At 33.0% G+C, this 22,418-nt stretch overlaps 1 protein-coding gene across 5 annotated transcripts in view; it reads left to right on the forward strand.

Annotated features, from left to right (window-relative positions):
* The window catches only part of LOC118182671 (uncharacterized), a 119,754-nt gene that overhangs the window by 42,696 nt on the left and 54,640 nt on the right, over positions 1–22,418 (forward strand). The window contains exon 2 of one of the 5 annotated variants that reach the window (XM_035352054.2): positions 4,042–4,223. The exons of the other annotated variants lie outside the window; for them this stretch is intronic. The gene's annotated coding sequence lies outside the window, so the exon portion shown is untranslated. The remainder of the gene's footprint in view (positions 1–4,041; positions 4,224–22,418) is intronic. 5 annotated transcript variants of the gene reach the window in all.

The raw sequence follows: 22,418 nt of genomic DNA on the forward strand, positions 1-22,418 counted from the left end.
TCCTTTTGTCATACCAGTTTAAGCTAAAAATGTATTTCTGAATAATTGTTTCTGTCCAAAATAAAAACGATGCTTTAACATCAAGCTAGCAGTGATTTTCGCTCCAGTCAGATCTACGCAAAAGCTTTTTCGGTTATTACTAAAAAATGGATTGGTTTCATCTTCTGTAATCAGCTCTCTGCTAAACTCTATCAACTTACCGTGAATACGAACCTCTAAAATATCATACACACACATACTTGTACATTATGTCGGATTTTTGAAAAACTAATGGACTCGATTTTAATGGAATTTCGTACGAATAGACATAACAAAAAAATAGGTGTACCATTCAAATGTCATTTTATGTAAGCTTGATTATCATTTTATTTAAGCTCATAGTGAAGGGATGTCCAAAATCCACTTTGTGATATTGAATTGAAAATGAGTCTAATATCGGTATGGTACCCTATCACAGCCAGACTAGTCGCGCAGCATGATGGCATACTGGTCAGGAGGCCGAAGCGGAGTCCCTGTGGCTGTCGATCCTACTCCTGCAGCAAGGCAGTTTCCAACTCCGGGATGGTTCTCGGAAGGGGATGGTTATTCTAGGAGGGGATGACGAGAAAAATGCTTTCAAAGAACGCCCTAGACATGCTCTATGAGGGTTAAGGTCCGGAGATCTGGCTGCTCAATCCATGCGACGAATATCTTCGCTTTCCAGGTGATCGTCGACCAGCTGAACTGTATGTAGACAAGCATTTCCGTCCATTAACAGGAACCAAGTGCTTCCCTGTAAAGTCGAGCATAGGACTCTTAGGATCTCCTGTCGTCACCTTATAGTAATCAAAGAGCCTTTGTCAAAGACATACAGAGGTGTCCGGCTGCCCAAACTATGACACCTGCACAAACCATTATGCCTGCCCAAACCATGACACTTTCACTTAACATAATGATTCTTTTCCCTGATGAGAAAGGGACGATGGCGTGTTCCAAGCTCTCTCCAGATACAGGAATCCGGAAAATCGACTCCAGTCTGAATCTCAACTCGATCTGTAAAAAGCACTGTGCTCTTACTGAAGTTTTATTTAAGGAGCATATTGTCTGCACCATGCTAGGCGCTGTCTTGTGTACTACTGTCAGCGGAACTCAAACAGCAGGTGTTCTCTGGCATACAGTTCTATCTCATGAAATCTTCCGGAAATCGTAGACAGCGAAACTTAGCTTCCAGTGGCTCACGTGAGAGCTGATGTAGTCCTGTGTTGCCACGCTGAGAGTGCCAAATAACGATCCTCTTTCGTCTTTGTGAATTCATTTTACCTGATAAAATATAGATAACTTCTTGCGAGAAACGCGGTGAATATCGTAAAGGAGTACAAGCACACAAACCGCCAAAAACCTTTCGTACGCTAGTATCCCTTTCACAATCACAGTTCCACAGATGCGTACGTATGCGCTTACGTATCTGCCTCTGAATGTTTGCATGATTCCTCTGCGGCATAATTAGTACCTGTAGTCCAATATTTTTCATAAAAATAGACATAATTCGCAGATTCTCTTAATTTTTGCTCATCAATGTGTGTGTTGTTCAATAGTGATATTTACTTATGTACTCAGGAAATGTTGGTTAATTTAAAGATGGCAGAGTACTTAATTCTGTTTCAAAAATATTTTCTTTTAGAGATGGTCCTTTTAGGGCAGTGGTGGCGAACCTTTTTGGGGTCGTGTGACCAAAATGGAATGACCGCGTGCCATTCCGTTTAAGATGTTAAATTAGAATTATTCATAAGTTACCTCAAAATGCTTAGATCTGAAAACTGGAATCTATTTAACAATGAACGTATTAAAACTCACCGGCAGTCTGCAATAAATTTGAATTCGTTTAGTAAGCATTAGCTGCTTCAACTTTTGATATCTTTGCCATGTAACAAGTAATATCATTGGCCCAAACAACTGAAACGTCATAAATTGAGTCAATAAATATGTGTATCATTTCTTTGGCGATATATGAAAATGTTATATCTAGGTTTAGCCCCTATGCCATTGGCATTATGTGGTAAGTAAGTAAATGAAACGTTCAAGAAGAGACTAAAAGATTTATTTAAATTGTATAGCATCATTTCTTTGTGATTTTTGATTAAGGAAGTAATATTTTAGTCGCGTGCCGGCTGATGAGGCTCTGCGTGGCGATTGTGGCACACGTGCCGTAGGTTCGCCGTCACTGTTGTAGGGATTGGTAGCCGTGAAGGTTCACAGTATTTATGAAGATCATTCATTTTAATATAAATACTGAAAAATTTTAAATATTTCTGTCTGTTGCATATTTATTTTGGAACTGTTCTTGAAAATAAATGAAAAGGGTTTCCTGGTATGCGATGAAACCAGCTGTAGTTTCATATGAGTAGCATTTTCATTCACGATTGAAGCACACGGACGCTACTTGTTATAGGGTAGGTTTGCCGTTATGGAGGGATTTTTTAAGGGAAATTGACTTACATCTATGTTATACTTAAAGGAATTTTTTTAATTCATAATTTACTGCCTTAAGAAATACTGAATGGACGGAAGACATTTTTCGATGTCTGTTTAAAAAAATAGCTTATCTACCTTTTTTTTTGGCCTAAAGGGCGTTAGCCCAGAAGTGATTCCACAACCAAATATTATCACCCTATTTTACATTTAAAGAAATTCAATAATGAAGAAAGAATCTGCATGAATGTATTTTTCTCGCATTGTGGAAAAACGACGGTACCTAGAGTCATCAAATTTTGAACAACGTAATCCTCCACCCGAACATGGGCACTTGGAAGCCCGAATTTTGAATTTCGTATCTGTTTCATATTTTGTAATAACTTAACAAATTCAACGATTTCAAAGCGAGCAATGGTAACTACGGGAAAAAAAAAAAAAAAAAAAAAAAGGCATTTTTATCTCTAGCGCGAGAGACTGTCTATCGGAAATACTAAAGGTAGGATGTTTTTAAATATTTTGTGATATTGCTCTTGAATTGAACTTTATGTGGTTTACGTGCGGAGAACATGATATTTAATAAATAAAGGTAACACACATAGCGTTAATGCCTTTTTGTGCGTAAGATAAAATCTGAAAGGTTTCAGCTTTTTTTTTCTTTTAATAATTAGCTAGTAATGATCGTATAATTGATAAATAGTGGAAAGTAGTTTTTAATATTTCCTTTTTAAATTTTGCATTCAACCATTTTGAAACTTTTGATAAATACTATATTTTGTTGTAAATAGCCTTTTAATCTGGCTGGCTCTTTCTCAGATTTTTGTAATCTTTCTTTGTAGAAAGAGAATTTTGCAATTAGAATTTTACAAATTATGTTTGTTTTCGTTATTTCGATAAACAGTGTTACCGAAAATTGAATCGTTATTATACATTTTTCAATTATGTTTGTTTTCGTTATTTCGATAAACATTGTTACCGAAAATTGAATCGTTATTACATTTTTTTCAATTTAAGGATATGTGTGCAGTTTTTTAAGATGCTGCAGGTGACGCATTTTTATGTTCACAATTTTCGTATTTTTATGTTCTAAATGACTTAAAATAGATTTCCAGTTTTCTAATTATTAGATTATGATTAAAGCGAAGCATTTATTGTACTTTTTTCCAGTGCAGCAAAATTATATGGTATATCTGCAATTCCAAACAAGCAGAAAGCACAAATCATTTTGTAAATGTTTTCTGTACTTGTACGTGAGTAAATAAATAGCATTTGGTGGAGAATTCTTGTAAAGAAAATAGAATAGGTTATTTCTGATATTTGCTTCTGCTTAGCAACGATTTGTGTATTTGTAAACAGCGAAGGAAATTTTATTCGATATTTCTCGAAATCGGTGTTACTGCTTATAAGATCAGTTTCATGAAGTTATATGTAATGTTTTAAACAATGTAACGCACATTTTGTATTCTATAGATCGCTGTAGAATTCAAGTAAGCAGATTCCAACATGTGAACAAATTTCATAGAAAGAATTTTTTAAAATATAATTAGTCTCTTAATTAATGTGTATTTATAAAACCAATCTTATCGTTTGTAGGTTCTTTTATAATATATGCAATCTGCACGAAAATGAGGAGAACTTCTGTATCTCGTTTCTTGGTCAGCTGATCGAGAAAATTTAAATTGCATTTTATTGTCAGAGATTGTTAAAGGATCTTTTTATTAAACTAGAATTTGGAAGTATGCTTCTCTTCTTTCGGTTTTCTGGAACTGCATGCAGTAAGTTTTGAAATTTATACCTTATATATTATCTAGCGAGTGAAAAATGTTAACTTTTAGTGCTTTTTACGTTACTTTTAGAGCGATTTTTGGGAAACAAATAAAGAAATCGAAAACATTTGAAGAAGATCATCTTCTGTAACTTTTAAACTTCGTGTAGTATAATTAAATACCTTGTCGCTTGAAAATGGCTTAGTTGAATATTGTTTACTTTAAAAACGGGGCCGCCAGCGGCCTAGCGGTAAAGTCCATAACATGCTTCAAATATTTCTCTGTTGAGAAGTATATGCGCCAAATTTGTCCCCCGTTAAATGAAATATGTTGTTTCTTTTTTTTTTCTTTGTTTTTTTATAAAAATATTCTTGTTTTCAGAATCTGAATTATCAATAAAATATTTTTAATAATAAGCGATTCTATTTAATGAAAAATTTATTCAAGCGACTAATTTCTTACGTTTAGAAAAATTTTCCTTTGTCGAAACGAGTTGCTGTCAAAAGCACATCTTCTCATTGCTGCATATATTTATTTAAGGAAAACTGCTTGGCGCATGTGCTTTTATAATTGAAAAGATCCAAAGAATTTTCAACAGGGGAATAAAGTTATTAATTTTATTGAGGTTTGTGGATTCTTTGTGTTTTGAGGTAAAAGTCAAATCATCAGATATGTGATGAATATAAAATAAGGGTATATATAATCAGAATTTTGCGGCTAGACATTCCAAGCGAAATATGTTAAAAAAATGTTATCTGCACAAAATTGATGTATATTCCGTTTAGTATTTGAATTTATCAGTGTTGTAACATATCAGTTTGTCAATGTACTTATGAGTTGGATCGAGATTTAATTGTTTTCGATATAAGAATTTCATTTTTTATTTTAAAAATTTGATTCGTGTATTAACATTATGTTAAACCCTAACAGATGCATATAACAAAATAAAATTGAGTAAATGCATATAACAAAACTGAAATAAATATATATATAAAGAAAAAAAAAAAAAAAAGGTATGAAAAGATTTTTAATTACTTTTTAATACAGTAGTTTCTAAATTGCGTTATTTTCAAATTTTATTTCATTTTTGTGCATGTACACTTTATATGTGCGAGCGTGTGTTTGTTCAGCATATCCATATATATTAATTAAATAAATCTGATTTGAAAATGCATGCACTATCGCGTTATTCTCCTAACTTGAAAACTTTACGTAAAACGTAAAGTATTTATTGGCTGATAAAAATATTTATAAAGAAAAGTAAATTTCATCTCCTTACTCGGTGCTGCGTAAAGCAATTTAAATAAGTTTATTATTAATTTTTTTCTTCTATATTAAAAACAACTTGTAACCAAAATTACCATAAACAAAACTCACTTGGCCTTTTCAAATAGTTTTAATTAACAAAACACAATTAAGATAAAGCATAACAATTAAGGGCGTTATAATTACACATTTAAGTTAAAGTAAATCTCGAAAAACAACATCTTGGGGAAACAGCATGCTTAGTTCATGACTCCCGTACGCGTAATGGCAAACCGCACATTGAGTTGAACAGTGTTAAACGAATGTCGCATACTGCGCATGCCCAGAAACAAATTTGGCGTAATTATTATGTTGGCGCGATTTGAAAAGAGGATAAATACGGTATGTGGTAGATGTACCGCCATCTGATTGTAAACAAATCCGGCGTTTAAGTCTTCGTAGAGTATATGTGCAATGTAAAGTAATTACTGTGTAAAATTAGATTTTTTTCCTGTACTGCTCCAACAACTGGAAAGTTGAACGATACGATCAAGTTTAAATTCGATTGAAGAGTGCACAAAATGGGTAAAGGAAGTAGCGTAAATGCAGATGCTCCAGTGGATAGCGCGAGCTTCAAACCAAATGCTATTGCGAGATTGCTTTCAGGTATGTATATATTTTCCCATTTCAGTAAATTTGATATGTTATATGTGCAATATGTGATATATTGTATTTTAACACATATACAGTTCATTAACATTTTTTAACATTTCCTAAATTTCTATATAATGTAGCATTAAGAAAGATGTTTTAAGAAATTTGTTTCCTTAGTGTTTTAATTTTTTCGAAAAGAAACATCATTTTCGAGAAACTTCAAGAAGAAAGTTATTAGCGTAATTTTATTACAGCTAAAACTGATGCAAGGTACTTGAGTCTTTTATCTCAAAATGTGCTGAAATGTTTTGGTTGAAGTTAATATAAAATAATGTAATGAATTGTGGTATAACTGTAAAGAATTGGTAAAAATAAAATATAATTAGCTCAAATTTACTTAACTCCTTATATTATCAAATATCTATTGAATAGAAAAACCTGTTGAAATATTAAATGTAACAAGTTCTATTTTTAAAATGCAGATGATTGTACAGCATGTAGGAATTGATGATGATTTTTAATAATCCTAAAGTAATAGTAAAGTCAACAATAAAGTATATTTTGATGTATGTAATTTTCATCAATGATTACATAAAATTGCACTTTAACATAAAGTATGCTTGGATTGTTTTCATGTATGCTATATATTATTGCAAATTAGTTCTTCATAAAATTGTATATTTCTGCTGTGAAAAAGTATATATGCAATCATGCAAGTTGTAGGAAAACATGTACGTGTACTGCACATGTACCAGGAAGACAAGATAACAATTATGACTGTCAATCATCATTTGCTGACTGTATCTGTCAAGCTGACAACACAGACTATAGTAGCCAAAGATAAGTTGTAGAAAGTGTGTTTCAGAGTTGAATATATGAGTTAAAGTTAGTAGGATAATTATTCTTAACTAAATAATAAAATTTAAATAAAACCCCTTATTTCATTTTTTATAAATTCTCTTATTATTATGATGTGATTTCACAACCATTGACCCTCTCCTATTGTTAAATAATTCATTCAGCACTGAACAACATATTATTTTATTGGTATAAAAAATAATATATTTTGTGTGTATGACCAGGTTATGATCTAAGATTTTTCAATACTTGAATCATCCTTTTAAAGATTTTTATAAAATTATTTTTTTAATTTCAGGCATTGGCACAGTGAATGGCAGCTAAAAACTTTTGACCCTTGTTTCTGGAAGTGAAATGTTAGATGTAAGTAATGATGTCTGAGACCCTTATCACACAGCATTTGTTTCACATGAACAACTTGTTTCGGACAATTTTTCTGCCTGGTTTACTATTGAAAGAAAGACATGCAACGTTTTCCTTCCTTTCTAAAAAAATTGCAAATTGTTCGTTTTCAATCAATCAACTATCAGCTTGTTTGTAATGGGGAACCAGTTTCCCATGTTAACCCCAAAGTGATCTATGATAATTGGCTGTTGTGACAAAGCAGAAAAATTGTGCCAAACAGTTATTCTTCCGAAACAAACTGACGTGTGATAGCATCCTTACTGTTAATAATACTGTGAAGCACTTAATTGTATGCTTTGCTAATGAATATGTACTTGTTTGTGGTACTATTATGTGTTTGTGGTACTATTTGTGGTATTATGTACTAAGCAATTGTGGTTATTATGAAAGAGGTGAAATTTCAAATACAATTGTTTCAGTTACAATTATTACAGATATTATTTAATTTTGTAATAATGCTAATTAAAAATATGAATTAAAAAATGCAAAAATTAGTGTATGAGCATACTAAATAGTTCAGAGTAAGACTTGTACTTAATTTATAGTACGCACTCATTCACACATATGATGACTCGTACACTGATATAAATTTGATATGCTTTTATACTGTTTACATGTCTTCTATATTCAGATTTGAATCATCATCTGCAACAAATTCAGTTAATCAGGCATTGTTGACCTTATTAGTTTCTTGCAGATGTGTGAACTTTGGAAACATTTTTAGATTTAGTGTAGTTTTTGTTTGCTTTTCAGGTTTTCACATAATATCAACTAGAAACATTACCTCTTTATTTTAAAGGTCAAAGAGATAAAATAAAAAAAAAAAAACAATTAATTAGTTAATATCAAACCTAAAATGTTCTTTTATTACACAACTATTATTTAAGCCATCCAAATGGGCGCAATATTTTTATAATACTTTTATTTAATTTTCCAGTATATGTTATTGAAGCCATTCAAATCCCACTTGGGCATTTTCAAGCATATTAGTTGTTGAATATTATGTCTGACTGTAAACACACAGGCAAAGTATGTATAATTATTATGTAATTTAACCTATCTTTCCTTCAAATATTTCTTTAAAATTACACGAGACAGGCATACATTTGAGCTTTGATTAACAGACTTAGTGTAGTCGCCATGACGGATAAGAAAACAGATGAATAATAGACCACCCATAATCACCAACATATAATGCAAGGATTTGAGAATAAAGATTGCTTATTAGCATAATAGTGCACTGAATATTAGATATAAAAATTATAGAACTGAAAGATTTGTCACGTATCATCTTTGCTTATTATTATATATATTGAAAATAAACAGTTTGCTTCTGCAACAGAATAAATATCGAGTGTCTTGAAATGTTTTGTATACCTGGAGCTTTACAGTTCAGTACATTATACAAAGAGCAGTATATATAATGATTATCAGGTCTGCACAGAAATTTTTAATGGAAAATTCTTGTATATAGATTTAGTTGATATTTCTTATCTTGTGTACAGATTTAGTTGATATTTTGCAAGACATGGCAACATTTCAGACTTTTATTGTAATTACTGTGACAAAACAATCATTAGAAAATTATACACGTATGAAAATTATTAATATTACATTATGTAGCTTATATTAATAATTTTCATATGTGTATATGTAATATTTTGGCAGGCACAGGAATGACCAAAGCTTGACAATATAACTACATCATAGGCCAGGCATTGTTATGGCTGGATAGAAGGTTGCAAAATGACGACAAAGAAGGATTTAGCTTTTTAGATCCCACATCTTTATTCAATTCTCTCAGCAAATCATTTTGCCTTTAGATGAAATTCTCTAAATTATATATTCAATATTGATTTAAACTAAGTAAGATTAAATTTAGACTTTATGTCATATCTGCTTTAACAAAGGAAAGAACAAGATGGGAGGAGCAGCTGCAAGGTCTTGTAGCAGCGGTAGAAGAAAGCAGTCTGACGAAAAATGGCACGTATTCAGTATGTGTACTAGCGGTTATATAACATGCCAGAATGTTCTCGAAAGTACTGGTCTAGGATAAGATCCTGAAACTGCAGTAAGTTAATTATAGGTTGCATGCTCGCACTGAGCAAAGCCACTGTATTTTCTATATTTTACATGTATGTAATACATATTTGTGTCTTGGTGAATACATTCTACCTCGCTGGCAGGTAACAGAAACTGACGATCAAAAGATTGATGAATATTTAATAATTTTGATGAGATTATCTAGGAAAGTAAAATAGTTTAAAACGTATTAAATATGGTTTTCCAGAATGTTTCCTAGCATAGTTTTTAATCTCAGACTAAATGATACACATTATCTGGAAGTTCATATTCTTGTGTCATAAAGTATGCTTTATTGTAATTAGTCTTAGATTGTAAAGTTAAATTTATGAAAATATGATGAGTTAAAAATGTATTGCAGATATTAAACTAGATTTTTATATGCAATTTTGAAATTTTAGAGATCTTGCTTCATGTAATTATTTTTAATGTTTTTATTAAATTCTTAATTAATGCTATTATGCATGCATTAGAAAGTGAAATGAAATAATACTTAGGGATATCATTTGGCTGCATTCTGTTGTTTCTCAGTTAAACTATTCTGCATTCAAAAAATTGCTCAAGGATTCTCACGAATACCAACTCAAACAGTTCCAAAGTATTTCTGCAAAATATATGTAATTAATTAAGAATTGTATCGTTTTGATAATATTATTTAGCCTTTACAAGTTACTGCCAAAATTATTTTGTAAATCAGAAATCTTCGAGGGGATTAGTGTGTCTCGCATAGTTACCCTGGTGCCACACTATAACACTGAAATTGATAGATGTATAATTGAATGTTTAATCAAAAATGTCTAATTCCTCTTTTATGATATTACAATAATTGATACTACTGAAACAAGAAATATTGGTACATTAACATTTTCTTAATATTCATTGTGTATTTGTTATGATGCATGTATTAATGTCATTACAAGTTAGCATTTGATAATGTTTGTTTCAACAATTTAGGGTTTGATGAAGTGCCACAGAGATTATCGCTTAAAGAATGCATGCAGGCCAACCACCAACACAAGATATTAAAAGAGCAATGAAAATGAAGATTTAACTACGAGTATAAAGAAAAATCTGACTAATATTATTACTCATAACACTTAATTGTTTCGTATTATTGTAAATTTATGCGAGTTTTCCTGTATTCTGTTTATTTTGCAACTTATGTTATTGTAAATTCATGTATGTTTTCATTCTTGCTCTGTCATGCATTTCATACTAATCGTTTGTTGTGCATATTAATTATATGTGTATATTACATCATTGAATTACTGTATTTGAATTTTAATAAACCTTTTTACCATTCAGTAGTACTTTTCCATAAAACCCTGAACATTCTAAACATCCCATATCACTAATCCTCAATTCTAAATAATACTTGAGTTTACTTAATTCATGTATTAATAACGAATTTGAAAAATAATACAATAGTGACATATTTTGAGGTAAAATAAATACTGCTCAATTGGACATTTTAAAATGTTTTTCCTTTTAACAGAGGAACATTTTTTAAGGATTTAATTATTAGTATTTGAATATTGTATTAATATATGATTAATTAGTATATGAATATACTGTGTGTAATGAATAAGTAAGGCAGTGAATAAATTTTGAACAATAATTTCATATGAAGAAATATGATCTGCCTGGGTTAAAAAATTAATCTTTAAATCCTATTTATGAGATTATATGGCTGAAATCTGTAGCCCAAAAGCAGTTAAAGCAACCCACCTCCAAAAAAGAAGACATTTTAAATAGTTTCTTCCAAAACTTGAAATATTTAAACATTACTCGACCCTAAATTTCTAGTGAATTTAAAATACTCATTTCATTCAGTTCAGCTACTAGCCATTATATGAAATTTTCCTATATTATTAAAATGTTCCTCATGATTTTGCAAGGTGAAGACCACAAATGTTCTGCCCTCATAACTAATGATGATATAATCAGCATGAAGTAGACTTCAGCGTAAGGAATATGGAACTATATATTTTGCTCTTTGTTTATTAATTAGCTCACTTTTAAAAAATTCATATCATATAGTAAGTAGTATTCATAATTTTTCTCATTTTCTTAATATTTCATTGAAGTATTTAAATGTTAATTTAATTAGCAATACCTAATAATGTCAAATGCATATATTATTATACAGAATGGGATTCTGACCATAACACTCAGGCAAAGTGATATACATGTTAATTTTTCATCAAGTTTCTGCGTTATGCTTTTTACTCTCTACACAATGTTTAATTTTTAATTATTATTTGTAGGACCTTACTTGATAATGTGTGTAACACTTTATTTGAAATACGTCCATCATGTGTTCCTATTTTTCCATTAAGAGTTTGGCCTGTCATTGAGGAACTTTCCCTCTCTGATATGCACCCCCAAGTAGTACAGAATTTTGAAATCCCACCTTGGGAAAATGCATGGATTCAGCTTCTTGATGTTTTCAAGCATCATGTCAAGGCAACCACCAACGACATCATTTATAGACAACTCTTCGCTGAGCACAGGCAGAATTGCAGCAGTTATTATGCAATATATACAGAGGGATCCAAGTCAAATGATCATGTTGGGATGGCGTTTGTATTTCAAGATCTTATCTCGTTCTGTATCTTGCGAAATTGGGCACGGATATTGGGATCTCGTGACCTTTGCCAAATTCTTCGCAAGTAATTTCGCTGCTTGATTTTGAATTTAGTCTCAGGTGGGAGCCTAGCACCTGGGTGTTTGCGTGGTTTTGAAGCCGCAGCTTTCGCTTATTTCAGTAAAGACTCCAGACTTTTGATATGCCTGTCAAAGTCCGAATTGCTGGAAATTTTGATGGGAGGGAGTGAAGTTTTTTCCAAAATAAATCTAAAGTTGTCCCAATTTGTTGAGACTTGCTCCTCTAATTTCGAGTATCGATTTTGAATATCTAGGGTTATCAAAACGGGGTAGTGATCAGAGTCCAATTCCTGAATCACTTTTATCTCATGCCGAAAAAATATATTATAAAAGGCAGCCAGATCAAGAACTGCAGGGGACCCTCTAACAGGGTAAAAAGTCGGGAGGGTAGGAGCTATGATCTGTACATGGTTACTCTGGCACCATGAATTTAGACTAATACCATACCTGTACCTATTAGAACAAAACCATGCAGTATGGTGTGAATTTAGATCACCAGCAATTATTAGGTGATTTGAAACATTCAAAAGTTTATCAAAATCACTGACAGGAAAAGCTGGCCTTCCACGTGCTCTAGACAGTGGAGGTAGATAAGCTGAGACTATTGTCAGCGGGGAGGAAGGTCCTACAAATAATAAAAAATAATAGTAATACCAGAAAGTGTGACTTTCTTATATTATCCAACAGGAGACCTATGTTCACATCTTATATTTTGAATTTACAGTTTTCTTTTGTAGATGACAGACACCATATATTCAAAAGAAATTAACATGCTGCTGGATATATGCATGTGTTTTTCATATTTACAGCTGTTGCATGTGATATTATGTAATCGGGTAAAAAATGAAAGAATTAAGTTTATTGACACCAAAACAAATGCATACTTCGATATAAAGGCTGCATAAAAATGAAAATGGCTAAATTAAAATAGTGAATTGAGGTTGTAGAGTTCTAATTTATTTTTATTAACCAGCTATTTTATGATAATTAGCTTTTCTTTCTTCCTTTCCATTTTCCTGCCAGAATGCTAATTTTGAGTGTATTCAAATGAGGTGAATTCATTTTGTTACTTTTGATTTACGCCATAAATGCTAGCTGATTCTGTATGAACAAGCTGTACACTCTGTTAATTTGTCCGATTCTATAAAAGGGGTTTTTTACACCTATTCCAAACCTCTGTTGTAATTTCCAAAACATAACAAGAAGTCGCTTAAGTTATCCAGAGTTCTCACACAGTATATATTACCAAAGTGGGTGAAACTCGTATAAGGTGTAAGAAAGACCAAAAGGAGATTTATTAAATCAAGAAAAGTAATCAGTGGAAAAGGCATTTAATCTTAATAATGAAAAATCGAATTTTACACCAAATATTCAGACTTTTGTAACGGTTTTATATTTAATTAGCGAGAATTTAAAATAAAAATTACCTTTATATTCATAACATATGATACATTCTGTTAATTTCCCATAAACATAAAGAATACATTGACAAAATCATTGTACTAAGCTATTTTCATTGTACTTCAAATTTAGGTTGTTTTCATGAAATTCTTTTGTTAAACATTAACTTATACTTGATAATCAATCTTCAAGTTTGAAAATAAGTTAACTGTAATTGCATTTGTTTTATGATCAAATATTTTAATTTGGCATTTGAGCATTTCTTTTTCTGTTTGACATCTCTGCTCCGTTAAGGTTATAACCAGTTAAATTGTTACTGTGTCTCTGAAAAATCAACAGCATTCTTAAACACCATTTTAAAAATATTTCTGTGTGTAGTATTTTATCAGTAGAATTTTTCCTGAATAAATACAGAAGTTGTTATGAAAACATTTGAGAGTACATGTCTTGAAAGAGAAACAGTATTCGTAGTGTTTAGTCAATTATGATATATTAACAGCTATCATAACTTTGCATGTATGTTGTATGCATTATACATATATATATATATGCATAAAGACCCAATTTTGGCAATAAGTAGAGCTGTTATAAAATAATCATGAAGTCTAATGGAACGTACTCGTCACACATACTGGGGGAGGAATCAAATTTATGTACGTATTTGCCACTCTTAAAGAATTTTTGGGGGGAATTACAAATGTACCAATTTCTTATTAATATATAATCATTTGTTAATATTAAAGAAAAATTTATTTCTTAACTTAACTAAGCCAGCTAAGTCATAGACCGAAATATGTGTTTCTGCAGATATTCAGAACTTCCGGAACTACGAATACATTCACAGTTACAAAATATGTAAAATATATTTCTTTTAAATGCTTGGAATATTCGGAAAAATATCTAAATTCAAAGAAATGGTAAAATACGTTTCACTTGCAGATTCTTTGTTATTTATTTGATTATATCACCATTAATAACAATGTTCACCCCCCAGAATAAAAAATATATTGTTTATGTACTGAAGACTTGGTTTGTTTCCCTTGACAAGTCAATCTATCATCAATGACAATAGCTACCTTTTAAATACTTTTAATTTTGGTACTTAAAATGTTTGCATTTCAAAATAATATTTCTATGCAGCTTTTAAATAATTTTTAATGCAACAGAAATCTAAATAACATATTTTCCACTGCAGTGGAATTCTAAATAACTTCAAATGCTGACTCAAATTCATTCCAATAATTCATCGCTTTAAATTTCTGTTCCTTGCAGTTGATACAGGAAAAACCTTTTCTAATAATATATTTCTAATTCTACCAGGATATATTGACAAATAACCCGATGAAAAAATTGATACAGGCATAGATGGAGGAGATGTAAATAATTATTACGAAATAATGTGAAGCAGTGTTTGCATTCGAAATGTAATATGTTATACTTATGAAATTCTGCACTTAACTTTGGAACTGTACGAATTTTCGCTCAAAAGACTGAAATTTAGGATATATTAGTTGAAAATTTATTCATTACACTTTTAAGGAATAAAAACAACTCAGAATGTACCATACGTTCCATTCGTACATACGTAAAAAATACACCAAGTGTTTGCAAATAACATTGAAGAAATTTTACAATTCAAAAATGCTGTTTATTTAATTCTTTTAAATAAGAAATAAAAGCGCGAATGTACGTTAACAAACTAAGCGGGAAAATCCAGTTTACATTACTGAGAATTATAACATGTAAACAAATTACATCTAAATAACGAATTATTAAGCACAATATATGGTAGCAATTATTAAATGCACTGTTACACAAATTAAAATGAAACATATATTAGAAAAATAAGCAAGTGCAATCGGTATGAACGTTAAAATAACAAATAAACAAAGTTCCACAACATTGCAGTTGTACACATCACTCGACAGCCATGGAGATCTCGAATGAGCTAGCGTAGGGTTGCTTTTAGTCGCCAGTATTTCTTCCCGCGCCAAAGGTACACCATCAAGCATGCGCAGTAAACGAAATTCGCTTAACACTGTTCAACTCAATGTGCGGTCTGCCATTACGCCTCCCGTACATCGACTGACTGCTATAGCAAAGAATCTCTAAGAAGATTTTTTACTATAGCAGTCATAGGCCCTTAGAGATTCTTTGGCTATAGTCTTTGTTGGCCGGTGTTTTTCCCGGCGGCCGCTTGGTGGCGCTCATTGAGCCGTGGGATTACATACTCCTCCTCTAGCTCGTGCATGTTAGTTGCCTCTTATATTCTATCACCTGGTTCGTAAGACGTCCATGACCATAATATATTTTTGTGCTTTTCATACTCTTCATTAAATCGGGAAGATTCATCAGCAACATAGAATCTGGATGATTCTCTTTAAACTTCATAGAATCAGGATGATTTATCAACAGCATGGAATCGGGATGATTCTCTTCATACTTCATTGAATCGGGATGATTCATCACACAACATAGAATCGGGGTGATTCTCTTCATACTTTATTAAATCGGGAGGATTCATTCAACAGCACAGAATCAGGATGATTCTCTTTAAACTTTCATTACATGGGGTTGGATATCCCCCTGGTTCCAAGCAGTTCTCTTGAATTTTTGCAATAAGCGATTTAGTTGAGTACGCCGTTTTGTATGTAGATGTTTACCTTCGTCACTACGAAGATTCATTCAAGTGGATGTTTCAAAACTTTGACTTAATTAGAAATTTATGGAATTTTTTTGTCTACGTGCGTAATTAGCTCTTTGAATTGAATCACTTTCACATTATCTGAGACGAGCAGACCCAGTTCTGTGGCTAACACTTGCGGATCTTTTTTCTGGTTAGTCCCAAAAATGCATGTTATCGTACCTTCAATGACTCTTGAAATGTTCAATATTTGTTTAAAGAAAAATTATATGTTAAAAAAATTTATGAGTTTCTTAATTACCCAAAAAATGAATGATGTGGTCTCTAGAGGAAAAAAATATCGCCGGAAAATATAACTAAAAAAATATGTAATTCATATTCTTATGATGAATTATTAAATAATTAATAACTTATAATTATTAAATGCAATGCTTATTTATTCTTTACAAAATGTACAGCAACACCCTTTCTTTACAAAAATACAATACTGAACAAATTGTATTGTAAGCTAATGAGTAACAACATTGCTTTGTTTTATTAATATGTCTCATCTTTCCCAATTCAGATAAAGTTCACTAGTGTTTCTTGGTCAGGAAAGCTAGAATTTTTAAATTGAGTCTATAAATTTATGATACACTGAAAATTTCAGGTAATGATTCACTTTCTGAGTATCTTGAATGTATATAAAAAAAGTAAAATGCAAATTTAATATTGGTATTATCACCATCTTAGCCCTTAAATAACACCCAAATGTTTCGTTTATTACTCGTAAAACTACGTAATAATTAAGGCCAAAAAATTATTTAAAATAATTATTATTTGCATACAGTTGAAGAATATAGGAAAATGTTTGAAGTTTTAAAGAATTTTAATTAATGACAAAAATACAGAAAATTGGAAATCAACAATATCTCAGAAGCAATATCAGAATTGTTTCAGCAATATCTCAGAAGGAATGAAAGTTATACCAGATATTTGTGAGAATAGATTTTAGTGATAGCAGTTGAATCAGTCTGCATTGAAATTCAGGTGATAATCAGTGACATACAGATTAAGGTTACTTAGGTTAAAAATGCGTAACAATTAAAACTTTAACTGGGTAAATTTTAAAACCAATTTATTTGAAAATAAGATTGATTAAGGGAAGTAAACTTTTAAGTTTCGCAACTGTACCCTGCGGCATTGAGACGGTCATCAGGGAGAGACTAGTCTTTGGCAATTCTCTTGACAGCTCACGTCTACAGAACAATATCTACACTGGTGTGCAAAACTTAAGCAACAGCAGGGTTTTTTGCCATAACTCCACGAGAAATCAACTGAGAGACATGAAATGCAGAAATGAAGGAGAGTATTATGTACGTAAAGGATGACGAAAGCATCGGAGCTGAAAAAGGAATACAATGCATACGGTATGGAATCAAACAAAAACAAGCTTTATTGAACGCATAGTATCGTGACTCATGATTGTCTATCCAAGAGGAAGAACAACAAGCAGATGTTCCTTAATATGAGATATGCTCTCCCCTCACTGCAATGGTTGCTTTGCACCGTCTCCGCATACTCAGAACCAGCTGGTTCCACATTTCTTGCGGTAGGAGTGCCTATTCCTCAATCAGCATCTGTTTGAGTTGTTGGGTGTTCTCCGGAGGATGTAAGCGTGCTGCAATGCGTCTCCCCAAAGCATCCCACACATGTTCGATGGGATTTAAATCTGGGGAGTACGCTGGCCAATCCATTCGAATGATATCTTCACTTTCCAGTAGCTCCTCAACAGCAAGAGTCCGATGTGGCCGTGCATTGTCATCCATAAAAATTAAATTTGGGCCAATGGCACCTCGGAACAGACGCACATGGGGAAGGAGTACCTCCTCACAATAGCGATCCCCGGTTACAGACCCTCTGTCGAAAGCGTGGAGCTCAGTTCGCCCGTTCAGCATAATGCCTCTCCGTACAAGAACTCCAGGACAACCGTTACGGTGTCTTTCCCTGATGTTACTGGGATAAAATCGGGTCCCGACCTCTCTCCAATTAAAAACGCGTTGAGAATCGCTTCTGGTACTGAACCGACTCACATTCGTAAAGAGGACAGGACTCCATTGATCAGTTGTCCAGTTTTTGTGCCCTCTGCACCACTGTAAACGGTGGCGTCGGTGGCCGACTTTCAACGGGAGGCAGCGTTCAGGACGGCGGGCGAATAGGCCCCCTTTGTGAAGGCGTCTGGCCGCAGTAAACTGCGACACTTGTTGCCCCATTGCTGTACAAAGTTGCTGAGCAATGTCGCTTGCTGACTGCTGTTGGCCTCTTTTCGCCTGCAGGACGATATATCGGTCATCCCCTGCAGTTGTCGTCCTCTCGCGGCCACCACCAACCTTTCTAACAGCTGTACCTGTCGTTTGGAACGCTTTCCAAGCGAACGAAACGACACTTTTGTTGATTTCGAACTCTGCAGCTACTCTGGTGACAGTACGCCCCTCCTCCAGCTTTCCAATCATTCTAACACGTGTGAAGTCGTCCAGGTGATTTCTTCTAGCCGTATTTCACGAACTGACTCACTGGTACTTGGCAGCGAATATGTTGAACTGCATCTCCGTCCTTCCTTTTACTCTACTGTTGAGATGCGCGCGCCGAAATCACGCGTTTTGTGTACGCTCACGTCGAATCTGACGTTTCGTTCCTGATTTTTGTATACCCATGACGTTTGTATACCCATGACGTTCTACTGAATTACGTGTTCATTGTACTGATCTCCAGACCTCCTTTTCTGCAATTTCATGGCTATCTGCTAAATTTTTACGTTGTCGCTTAAGTTTTGCACACCAGTTTAGTAATCAGTTTCACTTAGCGGAATCACTGAATTAAAATTCTGGGAGGGCTGAGAAATAACAAAAGAACTGCCTGACAATTATCAGAGGTTTAGGGTTATTTTCGCGACATTTTACGTAAATTTGGGTCCAAAACTAGCGACAATTTTCTAAAACTGTCGCTAGTTTTGGGTTCGACAGACTAAGGGTTAAGACCGCTGAATATTGGTAGTCCAACTTGGTTTGAGATCGATCCAAGGCGAACGGGTTGTCTGTGTAGTTGATTTTTCGTAATTTTTCTCATGTGTGTAATTTTGTCATGTTCGTAATTTTTCTCACGGAATACGAGAAATTACTCTCAGAAAGTTAGTCCTCCACGAAGTATCTCTCCTCTCGGGTCTATACCTGTCCTAGGTTTGCTATATTTAAGTAACCTAACCTATTAATTACAGCAAAGCTGGAAAGTTTCTAAATATTAGCAGCTCACAACATCAAGCAAACAAATATGTACATTATCTAAAAAATTCTAGTTAATGTCTGAAATAATTGTCGTGAGAAGAGCACTTCCAACTTTTAAAATTAGAGTTTTGCATTTTTTCCTTCTGTTGTATCATAAATTATAATACAACGTTTAGCTTAAGAGAGCTTCTCCTGACGCATGCGCCGTTCGCGTTTATCCGCGCGGTGATGAATGATGACGTAACTGTTTATTACGTATGTATGTATATGTATACCATTCTTACTTCTTCGCCTTTTTCTCTGCTGTATGCAACTATGTTTAAGATAATCTCTGTCATTAAAAATGTTCATTGATATTACAATATATTTAGGCTTATTTATTTCTTCAATGGTTATGGGCCCAGGAACGTTTCAACTGGGCCTAATTAGCAAAATACCTATTTTAAAATGAACATTTTGAAGTTTTCGAGCATTGAACTCTTAAGCCTAAATCAGTGCAAGAACTGTTACGTCTAATCAACGGTAAGAACTGATCAGCGTTCAGTTAAGCCTATTTTTATAGCGCTCAATCTTGTTTTTTTTGGCTGTGAGAGACTGTATTACATTATGTCGCATTTGACTACTATAGAAAAGCTTGGAAAAGATAATTTTGACAGTTGGAAATTACAAATAGAAGCAGTATTGATTAAAAACGACCATTGGGATTATGTAACCGGTAAAGTGCTAAAACCTGCTGAAGGAACCGAAGACGAAAAGAAATGGCTCCAAGCTGATCAAAAAGCTCGCGCAGATATAATTCTTGCTATTAATCCTAGTGAACTATGTCATATAAAGCATTGTGTGACATCAAATGCTGTGTGGAATAAACTCAAAGCCGTATATGAATCGAAAGGACCTGCGAAGAAGGCTACATTATTAAAACAGCGTTTATTTAGAAAAATGGCGGAAAGCGAAACGATGTCTGAACATTTGAATAATTTCTTCGAAATAGTTGATAAGCTTAAACAAATGGAAATTGACATAGCTGATGATTTATTATCGATTCTTCTGCTCTATAGTATTCCAGAAAATTTTGAAAATTTTAGATGCGCCATCGAATCAAGAGATCAGTTACCTAGTCCCAAATCTTTAAAAATCAAAATGTTAGAAGAATGGGAAGCAAGAAAAGGGAAAACGTCTCAAGATTCACAGAATGCATACTATACTGATTATAAAAGAAGAAATCAAGAACAGAAGAAAAATGAAAAATGGAAGGTAAATTCAAACAAAAATTTTTCAGCTGAAAGAAATTTTCGAAATTTGAAGTGTAATTACTGCTCGAAAATTGGGCACAAGGCATCTGAATGCAGAAAGAAAATAGCTGATAGAAAATATGCGCAAATCAAATAAGGGAAATCAAGGTTCTATGATGGCTTCTAATTATGAAGAGCAGATTAGTTTAGCTGTAAACAATGCTTATCAGAGGACCTCCTCATGGTGCTTAGATAGTGGCTGTACATCTCACATGTGCAATGACAGAAGGTTATTTTCAGAATTTCACCCTCGAACGAATTCAACCATAAAGTTAGCAGTTGACAAAACATCAAAAATTACAGGAATTGGAACTGTCCTTATCACAGTACCTAACGGAAATAAGACAATTAAACTTACGCTCAAAAATGTGTTATGTGTTCCGGAATTAAAATGTAATTTGCTGTCAACATCTAAAGCTACTGCAAATAATCGTTCAGTGATTTTTACAGAACGACATGCTAGAATAATAGAACCAAATGGATCTATACTAGTGCAGGCTATTCGTCATGGTGATCTTTATTATATACATCCAAGCGCTGAAATAGCTGCAATAGCACAGGTAAGTAATTTTGTAAAGTGGCATCTTAAATTAGGTCATTTAAATGAGTCTGATTTGAAAAGACTTAAGTCTGATAACATGGTTAGAAATTTAAATTTTAATAACACGGAATCTCTAAAAGACTGCAAAGTCTGTATCCGAGGTAAACAAACTGTGCAACCTTTTCAAAAAGAATCAAAATTTCAAAGTAATGAATTACTGAACTTGATTCACTCAGATTTGTGTGGACCTATGAGAGTCCCATCCCATGCTGGTTCGCGTTATTTTGTTACTTTCATAGACGACAAATCGCGTTATGTCGAAGTCAGTTTTCTTAAAACTAAAGATGAAGCGAAAAAGGCATTCATTAAATACAAAGCTGGTGTCGAAAATCGTCTAGGAAAGAAAATAAAAATCCTTCGGACTGATAACGGTCTTGAATATCGCGGAGAAGAATTTAATAAATATATTCAAGAATGCGGGATTAAACGAGAATTCTCTGCACCAATGACTCCTCAACAGAATTCGAGAGCTGAACGCATGAACCGCACTTTAACTGAAATGGCCAGATGTTTGTTACTACAAAGTAATCTTCCTCAATCCTTTTGGGCTGAAGCCTTGAACTGTGCTGTTTATATTCGTAATCGTTGCCCAAATCGAAGCCTGGGAGTAAACAAAACACCTTATGAGTTATTTTTTGGCATCAAGCCAACTGTATCTCATTTCAAAGTATTCGGACAGAAATGTTTTGTACTTAATAAAAGGTCTAAAGGGAAATTCGATCCTCGTTCAGAAGAATATATATTTGTAGGATACTCAAATGAATCGAAAGCATACAGGCTGTGGAATAAAAATTCCAGAAAAATCGTTATAAGCCGAGATGTTAGATTCATTGATGAATTTGAAAACTCTACTAATTATGATAAAGATTTAGAAGTTTTATTTTTCGAAAATATTCCTGATAAAAAGAAGGAAGAACCTCTGAATGTAAAGCAAATATCGGCTGATGAAATAACAGAAGACCCCTCAAATATGGCAGAAGCATCTGCTGAATCATCTGATAATGAAGATTCTGATTCCGAAGCACTACCTGAAATGCAGATTAAAAGGGGGGCAGGTCGTCCAAAGAAAGTCAAGACTGGGAAGCCAGGAAGACC

This window comes from Stegodyphus dumicola, chromosome 12 (genome assembly GCF_044657685.1).
Source record: "Stegodyphus dumicola isolate Sdum_Otavi_A_Nest chromosome 12, ASM4465768v1".
NCBI classification, from domain to species: domain Eukaryota; kingdom Metazoa; phylum Arthropoda; class Arachnida; order Araneae; family Eresidae; genus Stegodyphus; species Stegodyphus dumicola.